The following is a 6,647-nucleotide window of genomic DNA, read 5'->3' on the forward strand; positions in this document are numbered from 1 at the left end:
CCGACGCTGCAGACGCTTCCGGCGCCCCGCCCCGCTCCGCACCGCGCCTGCGCGAGCCCAACCCCCGCCCCCGCCCCCCGCCGACGCTGCAGGCGCTTCGGCGCCCCGCCCCGCAACGCAACGCCCCGCAACGGCCGGCTCGACCATCACTTCCGCCCCGCTCCGCACCGCGCCTGCGCGAGCCCAACCCCCGCCCCCGCCCCCCGCCGACGCTGCAGACGCTTCCGGCGCCCCGCCCCGCAACGGCCGGCTCGACCATCACTTCCGCCCCGCTCCGCTCCGCACCGCGCCTGCGCGCTCCGGCCCGCCTCGCAGCGGGGCAGGTGGACAAGATGGCGGGAAGGTTCCCCACCTGAAACATCGCTCATTCCTTCTCTCCAGAGACGCTGCCTGTCCCGCTGAGTTACTCCAGCATCTTGTGTCCGTCTTTGGTCAAGAGGGAGGAAGGGGGAGGGGTCGCCATCCACCACCTCCTGCCTCATCTCCATTTTCCCTCCAAATCCCCTTCCATCTCCTCTCCATCTCCATCTCCCCATCTAGCCTCTCCCCATCTCCCCCTCCCCTCACACATCTCCCCCCACACTTCTCCACCCTCACCATCTCCCCCCTCCCCATCTCCCCTCTCCCCGCCGCCCCTCTTTCAGGGCTGCCAACTCACGCACTGAGCGTGAGACTCACGCATTTCACGCAATTCTCACGCTGATCACAGAATGTCTCGCGCTCAAATAAATAAAGAAAAAAAGAAAGAAAGTCACGAACAATTCAATTCGCCTAAGGCTTCCAGATCTCCACACTCACCAATGAGAATAATGAGACGTCTGAAAAAGGGTTTTGGCCCGAAACGTCGCCTATTTCCTTCGCTCCATAGATGCTGCTGCACCCGCTGAGTTTCTCCAGCATTTTGTGTACCTTCGATCTTCCAGCATCTGCAGTTCCTTCTTGAACACCAATGAGAATAGTTTTCTGTCGGCGGGTTTCCCATAAAGAACGAGCAATTTGATTGTCTTAAGCCCATCGCACGCTATTTAAATGGCAATGTAACTGCAGTATTTATTATTCCATTTGACATTCATGGAACCAAAATCTGCAGGTGCTGTAAATTCAAAATATAGGAATAATTGTTTTAGAGGTGAGTAAAAACCATGAGGGGAATATATAAGATGAATGCATAGTATTTTTCCCGGGATATGTGATTCAAGAACTAGAGGGCATTGGTTTAAAGCAGGGGTGTCAAACTACCGGCCCGCGAAGGGGTCCAATCCGGTCCGTGGGATGATTTGGGAAAAAAATAGTTTAGTTTAGAGTCTAAACTAAACTACACATTCCCATGCAGATGGTGTGATAGGTGAGACACGGCGGTGGTCCCAGCACCGACCTATGAGGCACCGCTCACACCTCCCACCCTCACCTCCGGCGGCTCTGCGTCCATCGGCCGCTCTGCCCACACCCCATGAAGTTCTAGCCACAGCCCGGCGGAGCGGACCGGGAGAGTGGGGGCGTCGGTGCCGCTTCCGGAGTCGCGGGGATGAATCTCAGGCTAAGGCTTCCCTCCGATGCCCGACCCCCGGGTCATTAACCCTCACCTCCCCCGGACCCCAGCTGGACACAGAGCACCTGGGCTGGCCCGCATTCCTGGGGAGGGGTGGGGGAGGGTTTGGAGGGGGGAACGCTCCCCAGACGTCGCTAAGTCTCCGAATTTCTTCTCACTCTGGGTGTTGGCGCCGTTTCACTGACACACCCTTACACACACCCTGGCACACACCCTCACATATTCTCTCACACCCTCACACATACAGGCACACCCTCTCACACACACAATCTCACACACATCTTCACACATAGCGTCACACACACTCTCACAAACACTTACACACACGCACACACATTCTCACACTAACACACCATCACACATACACACCCTCACACACACTCTTACACACTCTCACACACTGATACACACTCTTATACTTACTAACACACACTATCACACACCCTCACACACACCTTCACAAAAACTGATACACACTCCCACTGACACATACTCTCACACACTCACACACATCCTCACAATAATAATAATAATAATAATAATAATATCTTTTATTGTCATTGCACGTCAGTGCAACGAGATTTAGTATGCAGCTCCAACCGATGAAAAAGAAAAGTAAAATAAATAAATAAGCTGTGTGTCGTGGCCATCCGAGGGAGACAGTCCAGGGGGGGTGGGGGGCACTCAGCAGGGCTGGCTCAGAGCCGCTATAGCTCTTGGAATAAAGCTGTTTCTGAGTCTGGAGGTTCGGGCGTAGAAGGCCTTGTAACGTCTGCCAGAGGGAAGTAGTTCGAACAGACCGTTACAGGGGTGTGATGAGTCTTTATGGATGCTGACGGCCTTCCTGAGGCACCGTGTGTGGTAGATGCCCTCCAAGGCTGGTAGCTCTGTCCCAATGATCCTCTGCGCTCTGTGGACGATGCGCTGAAGAGCTATCCTCTCCGCCTCCGTGCAGCTGAGATACCACACAGAGATGCCATACGTTAATATGCTCTCTGTGGTGCAGCGGTAAAACGTTGTCAGCAGCTGTTGGAGCAGACCAGTCTTTTTTAATGTCCTCAGGAAGAACAGTCGTTGTTGTGCCTTCTTGACCAGCGCAGCGGTGTTGGTGGACCATGTGAGGTCCTCTGAAATGTGAGTGCCCAGAAACTTAAAGCTGGACACTCTCTCCACACTTTCCCCGTAAATGGAGATTGGGGCGTATTCTCCATTATGGGACCTCCTGAAGTCAATAATCAGCTCCTTGGTCTTGGAGGTGTTTAGTGACAAGTTGTTACGTGTGCACCAGTCCGCCAGGTTCTGCACCTCCGCCCTGTATTTTGTTTCATCACCGTTGGTGATCAGCCCAATCACTGTTGTGTCGTCTGCAAACTTCACGATGGTGTTGGTGTCGAATGCAGGAACACAGTCGTGAGTAAAGAGGGAGTAGAGCATGGGGCTTAGTACACAGCCCTGTGGTGTGCCGGTGCTCAGGGTGATAGTGGAGGACAGGTGCGGGCCCAGTCTCACTGCCTGCGGTCGCTCCGTCAGAAAGTTCAGGATCCAATCGCATATCGGCGAGCTGAGGCCTAGCTGGTGGAGTTTGGTGGTGAGCTTGGTGGGGATGACCGTATTGAATGCAGAGCTATAGTCAATGAAGAGCATCCTCACGTACGTGCCCTGTCTGTCCAGGTGAGTCAGGACAGTGTGAAGAGCCAGAGAGATGGCATCCTCTGTTGATCTATTTGCCCTGTATGCAAATTGATGAGAGTCCAGTGAGGCAGGGATGCTGGATTTGATATGGGAGAGGACCAGCCTTTCGAAGCACTTCATTGGGATTGGAGTTAGGGCAACCGGGCGGTAGTCGTTCAGGTTGGTGACTTTGGACTTTTTCGGCACCGGCACTATGGTGGCTCTTTTCAGGCACTTGGGGACCGTTGCCAGAGATAGAGATAGATTGAAGATTCTCGTGAATACCTCCGCCAGCTGTACAGCACAGTCCTTTAGTACCCTTCCCTGGACTCCATCCGGGCCTGCAGCCTTGCGTGGATTGATCCTACGCAGAGCGCACTATACCTCCTGAGTGCTCAGTGTTAAAATAGACAATCACCCTCATACACACACACACTCTCTCACACACACCCTCATACACACTACCCTCAAACACACTCACACACACTCTCTCACACACACCCTCATACACACCCTCACACACACTGTTGCACACTCACACATCTTCACACACCCTCACTTCAATCACTTCAATAGAAATTAGAGGCTAACTTTATCTAAAGTTGGGATGAAGGGCCTGTTTCCATGCTGTAAGACAATGGCACATTGTAGAAAGGGTGCAATTGATCTGGAGAGGATTCAGGGGCGATTTATGAAGATGTTGGCAGGTCTAGAATTTTCTTTTCACTTTGAAGAAAGATTTGATAACTGGGATTGTATTCTCTGTAGCAAGGAGGTGAAGAAAATACTTAGTTGAGGTGAATAATATTCTGAGAATAGGACCTGTTTCGCTTAACAAAGAGTGTAGGAAGGAACTGCAGATTTTGGTTTAAACTGAAAATAGACACAAAAAGCTGGAATAGCTCAGCGGCACAGGCAGCATCTCTGGAGAGAAAGAATGGGGGATGTTTCGGGTCGAGGCCTTCAGACTGAAGGGGTTAAAAAACAGCCATATAGATGTAAAACACAATGACTTCTTCTTCTTGCGTATGGCGTGCACAGCCTAAAGTTGTAGGACAACTTGTTCTATTTGATCTTATTTATTTGTGCACGCCAGGTTGATTGTATTCGTCGAAACAGGGTGGACCACGTGAAGGTTGCAATCTCCCACCCCACACAATGACTGAAGATGTGTGTTATCCAACTAAGGGCAAAAATAGAAAGATTAAACGAGAACTTACCGTTTGAAGTTTGATCTTTATTTTATGGGACGTTGGAGTGAGAGACTACACGAAGAACCCGCCAGCCCGCATGCGCGTCAAACTTCAAAGCAACTGTATGAAACCACAGACCACTTGCACCAAATTAAACTATAGTAAGATTAATAACCCTTGACTTACTGAATGATCTTTATGAGATTCAGGTTGGGAGTAGAGGGCACGTAGTCTCTCACTCCAACTTTTCATAAAATAAAGATCAAACTTTAAACGGTAAGTTTATTCTCGTTTAATCTTTCTATTTTATATCGAAGTCTCGTGATGAGACTACGTGAAGCCTTCAAAGCTCTGTGGTTTCATGCAGTAAACCAATCTGTATGTGAACACACTACACAGATAAACCATAAATGGTTGAAAGAAAAAACATAGGCCATTCAAACATGATGCTAATTTTACATACATGTATATCGCCCTTAACAGAACCAAAGTCCCATTACATCGGGGTTGGACGATGTCTTAATTAACACAACCCAGAATTCTATCTGCAAATTGTCCAGATCTGTTAATCGGTTTATTATAAAACTTCCGAAACGTGCGTTCATCTGACCATCCTGCTGTTGCAAGAATGTGATCAAGAGGAGCCTCCATTCTATTTGCTGCCGATGTGGCTGCAGCCCTGGTAGAGTGAGACTTGAAAATATCAGTATTCACTCCCGCTTTCAACAGCGTACACTTTATCCATCTCAAAATAGTCTGCACCGACACTCTCTTGTGTGGCTTTTTATAACTTATGAAGAAAGCTTTTTCCTCATCTTGAAGGTTTTTAGTAACCTCAATGTACTTCTTCACATAAATAACAACACACAATCTCTGATCCGGTGGGTATGCTGCCAGATCTAACTTGTACTCCACCGCGCCTGGTCTGCTCTGCTTTATCAGATCATCCACATAAATACCACTTTCTTGTCAGTTATAGCAGAATTATCCAGATGGAGTTAGTGCAAAGACTGAGCTCTTTGCGCTGAAATAAGTGCCATAAGCATCACTGATTTATGAGTGAGCTGTTCCAACGTCAACGATGCAGCTGGTGCCAGGTTGCGAAACAAACTTAAAACTACTTTCACATTCCACACCTCATTATATCTAGGCCTCGGAGGGTTCATATTAAAGACACCTTTCATGAATGTTGACACCAATGGATGAGTGCCAATAGTTTGTTGTCCCAGCCCAAGCACTAGATACAATGATAAAGCATTGTGAGCAGTGTTAATAGCGCTATAACTTAGACGCTTCTCAAAAAACGAAACTGAAAGCAATTCCAAACATCTGCTACTTCTGCCTTAAAGTAGTTCAGTTGTACATCTTCACAAAACTATTTTCCTTGTTTTATTATCCCCCCCAAACCTCTGCTACTTCTGTTTAAAAGTAGCTCACATGTGTCTCTTCACAAACCTTTTCCATACAGCCACGCAGTGATAAATGCATGAGTGTAAAGGGACTGTCCCATGAGCATGCGACTCCATGCGGCAAGCGCGACCTAACGTGGTTGCTTGAGTCGTACGGCCTCGCGGGGCCGGTGCCACTTCGATCGTCGGAGCCGTATGGAGTTGTGCGGAGCTGGTCCCGTCATCGCGCGGGGCTCCGAAAAAGTGGCCGTGTTAAAAAATTCCGCGCGGCAATGGCCTGCCGGCCCGCAGCCGCCTCGACGGGCATACGAAGCGTCTCGACGCTGGATGCAGCGTCTTGACGCCGTACGTCACATGCGAACTTCGCTCGAACTTCACGTCACTCACTCGACCTCCGTGAGGCCCCTGCTTCTGGTTTGGTCGCGCCCGCCGCATGCTGGTCGCATGCTGGTGGGACCGGCCCTGTACGGGGATCACTCGACCTCCGTGCGGCCTCTGCTTCCGGTTTGGTCGCGCTTGCCGCATGCAGGTCGCATGCTCTTGGGACAGGCCCTTTAGGTTGAACTAACCAGTGCTCGTATCTCTGAGCAAATATAGAAGCTTCTTTCAGCAGACCTATTTACAATGGTTGAATAGGCCAATTTGGTGCTACTATAATTCATGTTACCTCGTCTTATAGACAATGGGTGCAGGAGTAGGCCATTCAGCCCTTTGAGCCAGCACCGCCATTCAATGTGATCATGGCTGATCATCCCCAATCAGTACCCCGTTCCTGCCTTCTCCCCATATCACCGGACTCCGCTATTTTTAAGAGCCCTATCTAAC

Source organism: Amblyraja radiata, chromosome 15, assembly GCF_010909765.2.
Source record: "Amblyraja radiata isolate CabotCenter1 chromosome 15, sAmbRad1.1.pri, whole genome shotgun sequence".
Classification (NCBI taxonomy): Eukaryota; Metazoa; Chordata; class Chondrichthyes; order Rajiformes; family Rajidae; genus Amblyraja; species Amblyraja radiata.